Source organism: Desmodus rotundus, chromosome 13, assembly GCF_022682495.2.
Source record: "Desmodus rotundus isolate HL8 chromosome 13, HLdesRot8A.1, whole genome shotgun sequence".
NCBI classification, from domain to species: domain Eukaryota; kingdom Metazoa; phylum Chordata; class Mammalia; order Chiroptera; family Phyllostomidae; genus Desmodus; species Desmodus rotundus.
Window position 1 is genome coordinate 77321591 of NC_071399.1, and position 15467 is coordinate 77337057.

General features: G+C 37.8%; 1 pseudogene; it reads left to right on the forward strand.

Moving 5' to 3' along the window:
• The first annotated feature begins 13140 nt into the window (after nucleotides 1-13140).
• LOC112310181 (elongation factor 1-beta pseudogene) overlaps nucleotides 13141-15467 on the forward strand; it is a 66506-nt pseudogene continuing 64179 nt past the window's right edge.

Genomic DNA, 15467 nt, shown 5'->3' on the forward strand with positions numbered 1-15467 from the left:
CATCTGCAGTTCTGTTTTTCTACTGAGTGGGGATGTGGTCATCATTCTTTTTTCTTCTAGTACGAGTATGATATGTTGGGGAAAAGGGCCCAGTTATTTTCCATTTTGTGTGTGTGTTATTATGGCCATTGACAATAACATAAATATTTGAAAATGAATTTCCTGTTAGTTATTAATTTCCCAAATACGAGCTTTTTATTGTATATTTGCGAATATCTTTATGGAGCATCAAGCACTGGTTATACTATTAAAACATGAAGAGGTAACTAAAGGAAATCTTAACAAGTTGGAACTCTTTTCTAACTAAAAAAAAATTGAATATTTTTTTAGAGAAAATAATCTCAGAAGTTTTTATCCTATGACTTACATATGCCTTCGAGCTACTCCTTTGACAGCATAGTTTGGCAAAATTTCCTTTTGGTTGAGAAGGGAGCACAAGTTGTGGCAGGTGAAGGGACAAGTTAATGACAGGGTTGCAAGCATAGCACAGGCACCTGGCACACGTTATAAGGATTTCAGGCTGTTCCTTGCAGGAGCAAAGAGTGGCACATTGAAAATATCTGTATCACTCACATAGGATAATTTTGTGTGTGTCTGAAGAAAGTCAGTTTGCAGGTTTTGCATGGATTGAGTTGATCCATGCAGACCCAGGTTTCATGAACACTTCTGATTCTAATTCTTCCATATGCTTTGGTTTTAATTTAATTGCTAAAGAAATAAGATTTATATTATTAATCTATTTTTTTGTATTCCATTTACCAACCATCCCAGAAATGTTTATTTCTTGCTACAGGACGTATGTGATATCTCTGTATTCGAAATGCAGGTTGTGGTGTGCCTAGAGTTAGGGCTTCGCATCAGCCCACCTTTGATGTAGTTATGGTAAGTATATGCTAAAGATAAGCTTGAACTTTGTAGAGCTTTAAAGAAAAATCAGAAATGCATAGTGTACATATATAAGTATTATATTTTGTTTCCCTCCCCCTCTTGTTCTTTTGGGAGATTTACTGTGAAGTTCGACTCTTTGAAGACATTTTTCTTTCCTGTCCTTTGATACCCAAACTATTTTTTAAAAATTTAGAGATAACCACATTGGCTGCCTTCATTTCGTTTCTTTGGACCTGATTTCCTCTTGATTGTAAATTTGTCATTGGGGAATCCTTTTCTTCCTTTAGGCCAAACAGCTGTTTTTTATTTTACTTCTTCTTCTTTTTCTTTCCTTTACAACTAAGGAGGTCAAGTTCCTTTGGGGGGAAAACACTTGAGTTCATTATGTTATTTTCTTTTACATCAACATGTACAACAAGAAATACAAATGGCCCTTGGGCTGAGAGTTGCTATAGTGGATCTGGAGATGTTCATTAAATACCCTTGCATTCCCCAGTGGTAGCACTGCTTCCAGCCTTCAGGCAATGCCTAGTTACAGCTTATTATAGCTAATTGACTTTCATCTACAAATATGAAAAAACGCCGTCTTAGCCATGTCCTAGTGGGTTGCTGGAAAGAGTGACATTTGTTTAGCTTTTGTTTATATTTTGCTGAGCTTTCATATTTCAGTTATGAATACCTAGGGCTTGTTATCACAAATCATTAATGAAAAGCCTATTTCAGATAATGCCCATGTTTGGGGCACTACTTGTTCCATGTGTAGAGTGTCCAGCACCTTTGAACTGAGTGATTCATTACCTGTCTGGTGTTGAGAACCAATACATTTTGCTGGCATGAAATTACGTAATTAGAATAGTGACTGGCAATGCAGATGCTGTCCGATGCTGAGAACTGTTAGTAAAATTAGTCAAATCAGTGTTAATTTACATTTAGCTTGGCAAAAAGATAATACATAAAATAATGTAAGACATATGTTTGCTATATCTTTTTGAAAGTGAGGATACCACCCAGGCTTAAATGATCTTACCTTGCTTCTCTTCATGAAAGGAAATGGGACAAGCAAGATATTCACTGAAAATAGAGCAATCTATTTGCTGTTTCTTCCCTCCCTCCCAAGGATTTGATATGTAGATTAATTTAACTGAGCCATGTATTATAGAAACAAATAATTCACTTGCGCATTGGGTGGGAAAGCAGATTTGCCCTCTTGGAACGTGATCTGTTATTTTTGTGTGCTTGAGTACTTGAAATTCAAGACTCCAAGATGGTAGAGGGAAATATACCCGCTCCAGTCATCATATTTCTGAATGGTTCCATAAAATAAGAACACCAACCAACACTGTTGTCATTTTTTTCAATGTGAGAATCAGGTTTTATTTCTTTTAAAAATATTTTATTGTTGTTCAAGTACAGTTGTCTGCATTTACCCCCTCACTGCTCCCCCTGCACCCCAGCCATCCCCACCTCCCTCCCCCGATTCCATCCCCCTTGGTTTTGTCCATGTGCCCTTTATAATTGTTCCTGAAAATCTTTCCCCCTTTTCCCCTCCCACCTCCCCTCTGGTTACTGTCAGATTGCTCTTAATTTCAATGTCTCTGCTTATATTTTTCTTGTTTGTTTGTATTGTTGATTAGGTTCCACTTAAAGGTGAGATCATGTGGTATTTTAGTGAAGCACTTTGTAATAGTTTCTGCCATTCTCTATGTCCCTTTTCCCTCTTCTTCAATAAAAGGCAATCTACATAGAGCAATTACAGTCTGGAATCCCTTTTGTCCTCTGTTGGGATCTAGAAATATATGGAAAAATCATTGCCCACCTGTGATCCTGTATTCTGCTGCTTCTCCTCTTTTGTAGGTACCCAGCCTACAAGACGAAGGTGAAATAATAAAAGTGAAATTTGTTTTCTCTATTTCCATTGCATTGGGGGAAGGTCTGATGTCTCCAGCTATTCATTTATAACTGACTGGAAGAATTCATTTTGAGAAGTTGTAACACAGCCAATGTGAGACTAAGCTCCAATTGAGAAATAACTTACACTATGTTTCAACACCCACTTGGTGTTTGCCTATTCAATTAAGAAACTGAGGATGGCACAGAGAGGAATAATAAGCCTCTACGACCCTTTCAGAGGATAAATCTTTGCTTTTATATTTTTTCCTGAGTTTTATTTTCCTGGTTCCTGGTGAACTATTTTGTTCTGAAGATTCAAAAATTTAACTGATTTTTTTAAAAAATTATTTTATTGTTGTTCAATTACAGTTGCCTGCATTTTCTCCCCACCTCTCCACCCCACCCCAGTCAAACCCACCTACCTTCCCTGCTTCCACCCTCCCCCTTGGTTTTGTCCATGTGTCCTTTATAGTAGTTCCTGAAAACCCTTCTCCCCACTATCCCTTCCCCCCTCCCCTCTGGCTATTGTTACGTTGTTCTTAACTTCAATGTCTTTGGTTATATTTTGTTTCCTTTTTTCTTCTGTTGATTATGTTCCAGTTAAAGGTGAGATCATATGGTATTTGACCCTCACTGCCTGGCTTATTTCACTTAGCATAATGCTCTCCAGTTCCATCCATGCTGTTGCAAAGGGTATAAGCTCTTCTTTCTCTCTGCTGCGTAGAATTCCATTGTGTAAATGTACCATAGTTTTTGGATCCACTCATTTGCTGATGGGTACCATCTCACACTGGTCAGAGTGGCCAACATAAACAAATCCACAAACAAATGTTGGAGAGGATGTGGAGAAAAGGGGACCCTAGTACATTGTTGGTGGGAATGCAGACTGGTGCGGCCACTGTGGAAAACAGTATGGAATTTCCTCAGAAAACTAAAAATGGAACTGCCCTTTGACCCAGCAATTCTGCTGCTGGGATTATACCCTCAGAGCCCTGAAACACCAATCCAAAAATTTAACTGATTTTTAAAAAACAATCTTTTGAGACAAGGTGTTGGAAATATAGGTAATTCCAGATAGAAAATGACATGTTTTCATGGCTTCACTTGTATTCTGTTTTTTTGTGTGCATTTGTTTGCTTGATTTGTGAAGTATTATGCCAGAGTTCAGAGTTCATGCCATCAGTTCTCTTTCCTGATGTAGGAACAGCATTGTCCCCACTAAGACGGAACTTACCTTGTGAGAGTTTACTGAAACCTCTCTCTCGACTGTGTCTCTAAGACATCTAGGCCCCTCTTGTCACAGAAGAGAGCTATTTCCTACTACAAAATTCAGCCCAATTTATTGTACCGTCACCTGCCAACTTGACAGGCCATCCCTCATGGGGTATGAGCACCACAGCTGAGATGGCCCCACTCATATGGTCACCTAAGATGAGACAATTAATTAGCATGTTGGCCTCAAGCGCCTTTCCTGACCCTCATCTACACACTCTGCCTATGGCCTGGGTTCTCAGAGTGACTGTCAACACGGTGATTTCCATGATTTTATTCATAAACGCAAGTTCTCTCTTACTCTGTGCTTCAGAGGAGAGAAGGAGATGCTCAGCCACATGTTCTCGGGCCCCAATATGTCCTCACAGTTTGTGAACTACAAACTTTGAAAAGACCTAGCTCTCTGGAACTTCAGAAAGAAAAAGAGAGATTTCACACAGCAAACACACCCATAGATTTCTCTGCCCACATTCAAATCCGGAAGAATGAATGATTATAATCTTTATGCCTGAAAGCAACAAAAAAGATATTTTTAGATAAGCCAGGGCTTAGAAAGCACACTCGGTAGTGCTGGTAAAAGAAGAGAATGAAGATGTTTTTAAATACATTTCTGCCTGAAATTACTTAAATGGATAAAAAAGTGAAAATTAACCTCAACTATAATAAACTAAGAAAGAGACTCACTATCAAAGCAAATAATATTTTCTAAGAGTGATAACATGGACCTAAATGAAATAGGGCAACAAGAACGAATGCACATCTTCGCAGAAAAAACACAAATGGTAAATTTCTTTCATTAAGTCAGAGGATCTTAAAGGGCCCTAATCAAGAAGTCTTCATTTGGGAAGGTGAGGATTTGGACATGATCTGGAGGGTATAGTACACGATTCCTCACTACAAGACATCATGGAAAAGAAGGCTTAGTGAAGGACGTGCCATTTTTACTTGCTTTGAGCTGAAAAAAATGGTCAAGACCTGTGCTGATGCAAAAACATTTTAGGGGAAGCATCAACATAGAAATCAGCTTTATAGCTACTGAATGATGTTCTTAAGCAGAAATAAGTTAACATGCAAATATAAAACAGAAATGAGTGTGTTCCAGGTCTTCGCTGTGAGGTATGGGGCTGTACCATCGAAGGGTGTTCCATCAGAGAGAGCTGCTTGGTAGGGAGCAATAGCTTCAGTCTGAAGATGAATTTACTGAATTGGGCAGAACACATTTGTTTACATGGAATAACTGAGTCAGGCTGTTCAGTTATTCTCGAACCCACTGGCCTCAGTTGCCCCCAAGTAGCCAAAGAACTGAGAGTCTTTGCCAAAGCCCTGGGGAAAGAAGTCACAGCTCCAAGGGTCTTCTCTCACTGAAGTCACAGAGGACATGCTTAATTTCCCCAGCAATAAGTTGTGATAACACATGTGAAATGCTGCCAATAGTGAAAGCTCATGAGAAACTCATCATTCTGGTCATGTAGACAGCCTCTGACTAGAATGTACCAAAATTTTAGACTTCTAGAAAGTGTGCAGCATAAGCCACATTTTCTGTACAGACTGGTAAGGCACAGTGGGCTACTCTTATCAATTCTGGGAGTGGTGGGAGCCCTCCCCAAATGTAAGTTTCCAGATATCAGCCAAATGTAAACTAGACTTTCTATGTATCTTCAGCCTGTTAACTTTTCGCTTCACAATTAGGAAATTTAAAACATTCTACAAAGCAAAAAAAAAAAAAAAAAGAACTGAGAGACTTAGAACTACCAAGAGTCCAACCTATAATTTAAGTTGTATGGAAATAATAAAACAAACAATTAAATGAATCGACAAGACCTGAGACAAAGACCTCCAGACTATTCTTATGCAAGTGGAAACTTTAGAAAGAGTTATGGTAATTTAATGATGAACTATAAATAGAATAAATCCAACAAGAGATCTGCACATGGATACTTAAAAAAATAAAAAGGGTTTTGAAAAAGGAAAGATGGTACAAAACTAGCAGTGGCATCAGGAACAAGAAAAGTTTGAACAAGACACCTTTTATACATGATTAAAAAATCAAATAAAGGAGTTACTTAAAGATATATTGTTAAAATAAATATAGAAAGATGATGTGATAAAGTACAATTCGAATTTTAAAGGAGCTGAACTAGGAAAGAAAAAGTAGAAAATAAGAAAACCATTATGGAAATGAAAATCCATATTAAAAGCAGATGGATATGGGAAAAATATTTTTGAAATCAGATTCACTGGTATCAAAGACAGTCATAAGAGAGAAACCTTGTGTAACTACATACAATAAGAATAACAAGATAAATACAATGGGATAGAAAGTAATAGATAAATGGAGGGAGGCACGAAAGGGGTTATATCATGATGACATTTTTAGATCCCTATGATGTAGAAATAGTTGCATAAATGTCCAACCTGAAGAAGCTGGTCACTGAAGTCATTACCATTTTCATAATTACATGGAGCAGTGTCTGTAGACTATTTTGTATGACCACAAAAGTTTGAAGCAGCACAAGTCATATACATGTAAAGGAAGTGGAAATGTACTTATAGTTGGTCAATAACTTATAACACAGATCTTTCTAAAAATCACTTAGAGACAGACATATTGATGGAAACAGTAATTGAAAAGAAACTTGAATGAAATAGCTTTATGTAAAGGCTGGTAGTAAATATTGTATTCAACAGAGAGTGCATCCTCTTTGCAAGTGCTTTTGTTCCATTTGCAGAAATAATGAACTTAAAACAGCCAAAAATAAAAGCATAAATACATTAAAAAATTGAAATAATAAAAATGAAGGTGAGTAAATTATAATAATGCTAGAAAATAAAAGCAAAATTAGAAGTAAACAAGTATCTAATTACTTGCACATGTTTAAATGTTTTCTGTTTTTGATTTCCTCTCGGTTAAAACATTCAGAAAATTAAAGATGATAACATGCTAATTATAAAAAATATGTGACACAGATTTAGCTCTCCAGAGATAAAATTCATAGCAATAAACAATCAGAGCGTTGAAGGACCAAGAGTGGAATTTAATTAAGCACTGGAGACAGGAGATTTTTTTTCAAAGGGCAAGAAAAACACAATGTAAGGAGCAGTAAAAGGTATTGTGATAGAAGTGAGTTTAGACAAGGTGTAAGCAGAGATAACAAAAAAACAGAGATTCAGGTATGGAGGGTTTACAGAATTGGAAAGTTACTACCTTTGCATCCAAATAGTAAAGACAAACTGAAAAATGTTTTGAACAACAGGTGTAATAGATTCCTCACTCCACTGAATGAGCCCAGTATCGAACAGCATGTTATCTTTGGGCCACACTCCCTTCTTTTCAGATGGTCACAAGACAGCCACAATGAAATTAATTGAGAGGAACAGCAACTAGATAATAGTATTTTAGAATTAAATTTATTGGGGTGACATTGGTTAAAGTTATGTAGGCTTCAGGTGTACAATTCTATAATACATCATCTGTAGATTGTATTGTGTGTTCCCCACTCCAAGTCAGGTCTCCTTCCATCACCATTTATCCCTCTGTCCTTCTTCTACCTCTTGCTCTGTGTTTATGAGGTTTTTCTTTTTCTTTTTTGCTTAATTTCTTCACATTTTCACCCAGCCCTGTGACCTCTCTCCCCTCTGAGAGCGGTAAGTCTGTTTTTAATGAGTCTGTTTCTGTTTTGTTTGTTAGTTTATTTTGTTCGTTAGATTCTACATGTGAGTGAAAACATAGGGTACTTGTCTTTCTCTGACTGGCTTTTTCACTTAACATAATGCTTTCCAGGTTCATCCATGCCATCACAAAGGGTAAGATTTCTTTATTTTTTATGGCTGAGTAGTATTCCATTGTTTAAATGTACCACAAAACAAACTATCCAATCAAATGATGGGCAAAGGACCTGAATAGACAATTCTCCAAAGAGGACATACACATGGCCAATAGACATATGAAAAGATGTTCAATGTCACTGATATTGAACGAATTGCAAATTAAAGTCACAATGAGATATCACCTCACACCTGTCCCAATGGCTATCATGAATAAATCAACAAACAACAAGTGCTAGTGAGGCTGTAGAGAAAAGGGAATCCTCATGCACTGTTGGTGGGAATGCAGATTAGTGCAGCCACTGTGGAAAGCAGTGTGGAGTTACCTTAGAAAATCAAACATAGATTGCCCGACCCAGTAATTCCATTTCTGATAATATATCCCAAAACACCAATTTGAAAGAATATCTGAACCCTTTTGTTCACTGCCGCATTATTTACAATAGCCAAGAATTAGAAGCAACCCAAGTATCCATCAGTAGATAAGAACTTTGGATGGGGTAATTACTATATCTTCAAAAAAAAAAAAAAAAAGGGAGAAGGAGGAGGAGCAGGGGAAGGAGGGGAAGAAAGGGAAAAGGAAGAAAAAGAAGGAGAAGAAAGAAGGAACAAAAACCTCATAAGATTTGATGAATAAGTATGAACCTGGTTGGACAAAACAAAAACTATGTTTCACTGTTTAAGCCTTAAAACAATCTTTGGGTCTTTCAAATGTCTACTCAGGAAGATTCATCATTGCTCCAGACTAGCAACTGCTCTGTTTCTCCCCTAAGTTCTTCCAAAAGTTGTCCCCATCCCCTGCCCCTCACTGTTATCTGTGGAACAAGAAGTAATTAGTCCTTTTAGTTCCAGGCCACTGGACCACAAGGAACCTCATTCCAGATCTGATAGAGAGAACCGCCCCACTCCTCCATTTGGAGATCATGAAATTTGAGATGGGCATTTGGTTACCTCCCTGGAGGATGGGGTGGTGACTGTACTCTTTGGAAAGAAAGATGCAATTTGGAACTTCAAGGGGAGGTTCTGATGTTACAGCTTAGTTATTCACTAAACATAGTTTCCTTTCATGACATGCATGCAGCTCAGCTCTCCTTACCAACCTCCTTCCTGGCAGTTATTTGCGGCCCTGTGAATGAGTTCTCGCAAATGGAATGTGGAGGGAAAGTGACATGCCATACATGTGTTGCTCCAGGGCCTTCTGCCTTTTCCACAATGAGACTGGCTCCACTGGCAACTTTGAGTTGAAAATGGCAAAGCCACACGCTGGAAAGAGCATAGGTACTTGAATTATGAATTAGAGGAAAAACATCAGTAACCAGAAACACTTGGTTTGTACTTATGCAAATCAGATTCTTTCATATTTGAGGCGTTATATCTGGAAGTTGCTTCTTACAGAAACTAATGTTCACTCATCATTATAGGGTTCATGACTTCTTTACTCCTTCTACTTCTAAAATTTATTCTTTTTGCCTTTTTCCCCTTGCATTAATAACTTACTCTGTACTGTTCTTGGTCCAAATATCGGATCACTTTCTTAGGGTTTCTAGACAGGATTTTGTCATATAAAGATATAAAATATTGCCAATTTTTTTCTAGAAAACTTGTGCCAATCTTATAATCCCACCAAAAGAAAAAACAAGAGGTCAAAAATTATTACCTGGACTAATAATTGTCCCTTTCACTGGATTTGTGATGAAAAACCTTATATATAATTTCTTCTAATACAATATATTGCTTCAAGGCTATGAAGTCAGACTTCTGTGTATACAAGACATTGATTGCACTGTTTATCTTATTGGAGTTTTATTATATATCTTAATATTTGGTAGTATGAATATGCACTTGTTTCCTTTTCTGAAATGCCTGTTTGCTTCTAGCCACACACTCTTTTGATGAACTTTAGAAACACTTGGTAAGGTCCTTAAAAATTTCCATAGGAAATATTATACGAGGTATATTCATTTAATACATATATTTTTAGAAATTTAATATATTTACAATATTTAGCATTTCCAAACAGAAAGATAAGTTTATGTTCGCTTTGTTAATCAACCTCAGTAAAAATTTGTACTTTTTTTCATGTACTCAGGCACACTTGTTTAAGTCAAACTATTTTATTATTTTTATAGTAAATATGAGTTAAATGCTTGAAATTTAAATTTATAGGGCAAACAGGTTTTAAAAATCAGTTGTACTTGGAATCATTTCTGTGCAAAAGATACTGCTTTTTTTTTTTGTAAGTTAAAATGAACAGATAATAACTAAAAACATAGAAGACTTGTCCTTTCTATTTTTAGTGTAATGGAGCTAACACTTCAAAATATAAGAATTAATAGTTTCATTACATTTTTACATCAGACTACACCTGAACATTATGTGTAGCTAAAGTTACTACAATTTAAGACACGCTTCAGAAAGTTAAACTGATCTGGCAAAGGAAGATAGAGATTGTGAAGATTTTGAAAATCATGCCAAATAGGAAAAAGCTTAAAAAATTGGGAATGTTTAGTCCAAAGAAAGGAAGGCTTGGTATTATAGACGTGACAAAATATGTGAAGAGTTATCCTGTCAAAGGACTAAGTTTTCAGGTCCCTGATGAATAACCAAACTAGCGAGAACAAAAATTTTGATACAATGTTGAGGGAGACCTTTTGACCACTGTGAATGTCCAAGTGAGCAGGTTTTTTTGTTCTCCCTAAGGCTGGAGCTGGGCAGGCCATCTGTGAGGGAGGCAGGGTAAGACATTCCTACACAGGGTCACAGCCTGGCCTCTATGTCCCTAAGGTCCTGGCCAGCTGTGATTCTGTCATGAGAGTGTCATGCAGGGAAGGTGGTCCCTACAGTTGGTGGAACCTCATTTTAGCGGTCTCAGCGGTCAGGGCTAGTGCCAACTATGACTTTATCCTTCGTTCTATCAGTTCTGTGCTGTCTGGATGGTGTTTGTGGAGAACGACGCCCTCTCCTCTGCACCTGCAGTTGGAAATTCAAGTTGCACAATCAGGAGTTCACTTCTCATATTCAAATGGTTCTTCCAACAGCAGTACGGCTTCCTTCACCACAATTAAATTTCCTCCCCCTTAAAAAAATGTTACCATATTACGTGGCAACCATTTTAAAGTAATCTCAGGCCTGTGGCCCAAACTATAGAACATTAAATAAAACTGTGGAATCTGGAATAAAACTCATCAGAATAATGACTCTTTATAATTCAGGGCATTTAGGATATCTAGTGTCTTACACAGTAAAAGCTTATCTTTAAAAAAGCAAACTTATGAGACCATGTCTTATATCTAAGCTCATGAATTTAAAAATAAATTAAATCTAAGAAATAGTGCATTATGCAGGGACATTATAACTGTTTTTAACACTGTCTTCATGTCCTAATTCCTAGCAAATATAAATGAAGGTCTGAAATTGGCCTCATAAGACTAGGCACTGGTCTTCATTGGAAGGGAGATGATCATACTGCGTGCTAATTCACTTGGCATATGCTTGCTACACTCAGGATTCATCAAAGCAACACCATGCTGTGGTTGCTTTTTAATTTTTTTTCCCAGAAAAACAACAACAAAAAATATATTGTAGGATGTTTTTATTTCGGAGATCTCACAAACAATCATTCTTTTAGGTTCCTGATGGGCCTGGAGAACTGGTGATGAGGTGTTCTCTCTGCTCTGTGTCTCGGGTTTTCAGACGGCCGGCCAGGGCTCACTGAAGGAGCATCCGAGAACCTGACGATGCCTCCTCTGTGGGGAGTGGACAGCAAGTTTCACAGCCCCTTCCCAGGGATGTGGCTCTGTCCGTTTCTCTAATCCTCTTTGCTCTGGTTTCTGGGACCTACCCAGTATTACCTCAGTTTTTCTGAGAACACTGGCGAACTTGGAGTACATTCAGATGTATATGTTCAATCACTCAATGTGATTACTTTACTTGGAAGAAAGTTTGTTCTGGAGGGAAACTTTATTTTGTGCCGTAAGGGTAGAAGGAGAAATAAACTATTATAATAAATCAATTTCTTTTGGTAAGGATTCTGATGGCATGAATTGGACTGGGATGAAAATGAGGCAGTGTACAGAGGTAATATTTAGAAAAAAAATATCAGCAGATATGGTTGGTGTGTTATAGGCAAGAAATAAAGTAAATGAGAATAATATCTGAAAAGATAACTATAAAGGGGTTTATTAAATTTAATGATACAAATAAGCACAGGATATTATGAGAGTTCAGAGTAGAGAAACTTAATCAAGTTCAAGGGCATTGGGGAAAGTCAGGGATGAGGAGGGATGAGATGTAGTCACATGAAGGTCATTGTTATGAAATGGAGGTGGATGCTGGATTTTAGGGCATTGAGGTAGGGACAATAAGGAGAGATTCTTTTTAGATGCTTGGTTTTTCAAGGAAAGAAAGCTCTAAGAAGTAGTTAGAAAGGCATGTAAAGCCATGAAACGTGGAAGAGGTTTTTTTTGTAATTTAATAGGAGTGACTAGGGAATATTTATATGCTGATGCAGAAGAGCCATTAGAAAGTGAGATTACAGGCATGGGAACGACGAGATGACCCATGGATCACAGTTACGGAGGGGTAGGGTGTCAGCTTCAGATCCATGAATAGGCTGGATGCTACGTCCTCTGGGACAGGGTAAAGCAGACAGGGAAGGGTGCATGTAGGCAGGGAGGCAGGGATGCAGGAGTGTGTTCATGGTGTGAGTGACGTCTGCTGTGAGGTGAGAAGGTGTTGAGACAGAGGGCATGAGAGCAAAGGCGGACGTTTGGAAGGACCACTGAGGCACTGTGCGAGGGAGTTTATTCAGAACATACAATTGGATGGCTAAGTCGTTCTGAGAGTTCAGATGAAAATGTATAACATAAAATGTTGGTGGGAGGGGGGTGCAGGGCAGAGAGGAATAAAGAGGGGGAATGGGACAACTGTAATAGCATCATCAATAAAATATATTTTAAAAAGAAGAAAAAGAAAATGTATACCATATAAGGTCTTGTTGGAATGGTTCTACATAGTTCTATGTGCACACTTTCCCGCCTATTTTGGCATCCTAGCAGCTGTTGTTTTGCCAGAGGTACACTTTGGAGGAAGAGCGGGGGAGAAAGAGCGGGGTAGAGGGTGGTGAAGCATCAAAGATAGGAAAGTGAGTGATATCAGGAGATTTATTTGGCAGAGTAAAAAAAAATTACAGCATAAAATTATAGTTGTAGAAAAAAGATATTGGAGTTTCTGTTTGCTGAGGTGCAATAGCAGTGACAGTTGAAGATGGCAGTGGTCGCAGAAGTTAGTGACAATGAAGTCATTCCAGTTGAGACCGTTAGGTTTGAGAAGAGTCATCTACACGACTTAGGAGTCTCTCCAAGTTACAGCAGGGAGGAATATGATGAGGGGTAGACTAAATCTCTGAGCTAGTGTGCTCCTTGGAGGAAATTTGCTTTTGAAAGCTTTTAATTGCTAAAGAGTAATATGACTACCTGACTTCAAATTATACTACAGAGCTACGATAATCAAAATAGCATGGTATTGGCAGAAAACAGACACAGAGATTACAGAATTGAGAGCTCAGATTTAAATCCACATGTATGTATATGAGATGATAATTTTTGGCAAAGAAGCTAGAAGCACACGGTGGAAAAAAGAAAGCTTCTTCTACAAGTGGTGCTGGAAGAACTGGAAAGCCACATGCAAAAAAATAAAAAATGAAACTAGATTACAGTTTGCACCCATGTACAAAAATTAATTTAAAGTGTATCAAAGGCCTAAATATAAGATATAAAACAATAAATTACATAGATGAAAACATAGGACTAAACATAAGGCCCTTGGTTATAGAGAATATTTTATGAATTTAACCCCAAAGGCAAGGGAAGTAAAGGCAAAAATAAATGAATGGACTATATCAAACTAAAAAGCTTCTGCACAGCAAAAGAACCTGACAACAAAACAAAGAGGCAACCGACTGAACGGGAGATGATATTTGCAAACAATGGCTCCAACAAAGGTCTAATATCCAAAATACATAAATAACTCATAAAACTCAACACCAAACAATCCATCTAAAAACTAGGCAGAGGACCTGAACAGTCACCTGTCCCAAGAAGACATACACACACCCAACAGATACATGAAAAGATGTTCAACCTCACTAGCTATTAGGGAAATGCAAATCAAAGCTACAATGAGATACCCTTTCACACCTGTTAGAACGGCCAACAAGACAAGTAATAACTAGTGCTGGAGGTTGTGGAGAACAGACAATCTGCGTTCACGGGTGGGGGAGTGCAGACTGGTGCAGCCACTGCGGAAAACAGTCTGGTGGCTGCTCAGAAAATTAAAAGTAGAGTTACCATATGACCCAGAAATCTTTCCCCTGGGTATCTACCCCCAAAACTTGAAAACATGTATTTGCCAAGATATATACACCCTTCTGTGCATTGCAGCATTATTCACGGTGACCAAGACATGGAGACAGCTGAAGTGTCCTGCGACAGAGGACTGGATAAAGAGGAAGTGGTACATGTACACAGTGGGATGCTACTCAGTCCTAAGAAAAAAATACCACCATTTGGGACAACAGGGGACCTTGTACCTTGTGCCGCACTCACTGCCATGCACCTGGGACTGGCCTGGACTGGCCCGCTTCATTACTCAGGGCTGCATCCTTCTCCTAGGAACATTGCGGGGCATTCTGCTTAATAAGGGAATAACTTTTTCCTTTAATAATAATTTATCTATTGTATTTTAAAAGTAGATGTATAATTTTGGAATCTGACAAGTGAGCTGTGTTTTCCTTACTGTTGGTACATGGATGTGTCCCTGCATACTTCGCCCTGCCTCTCATAGCAGTTGTAGCAGGTAACAAAATCAACATCTTTGTCCCAAATGCTGTATTTCCTTATATGACAGCAAAAGGTCATCTGAGAAGTGATAATAAGAGGTCTTTAAAGACTTTAATTTTTCAACAGAAAAGATTTTTCCATTTACTTCTAGGTGATTCTTTGCATTATGAAAGCGGATGGCCCTGTGCTGAGGGTGCATCCTCTCCAGAATGGCTGTATCCGCCCTTTCCACAATTCACTTAAAAATGTGGTAGCACTTACTCCACACCACCGCGCAGCAGCCTGGCAGTGAGAATTAGGGTACAAAGGTGAAACATTTTCTTGCTCTCAAGAAACTTACCATCTGATGGACCTCCAGTTTGAGGAAGGAGAGGAGCATATAGTAATTTATATAAACTGATTAATATTCTTTGAGGATTCATGCCAGACTATCCACCCACTTCTCTGGCTACTCAACTTGTAAAATAATTACATTATTTGTAACATTATGGCTAACAAATATTTTTGTACCATTGTTTTCTTTGATTACAAAGTTCTGCATGAACACATGATTATAATTAATTTAAAAAAATACAAGCTAAAGGATAAAGATCTCACTTCTCACTTTCCCTTCCTTCTTTCTCAAACTTATTGCTCAAAGGCAAAAGAAGTTTAGGATGTTTCATTTGCAAAATTTGTTAAAAAAGAATAAACATCTCAATATGTGTATTCCCATCCAGAAACAGAGGGTTTGTGCTGCAAATGAATCATTTT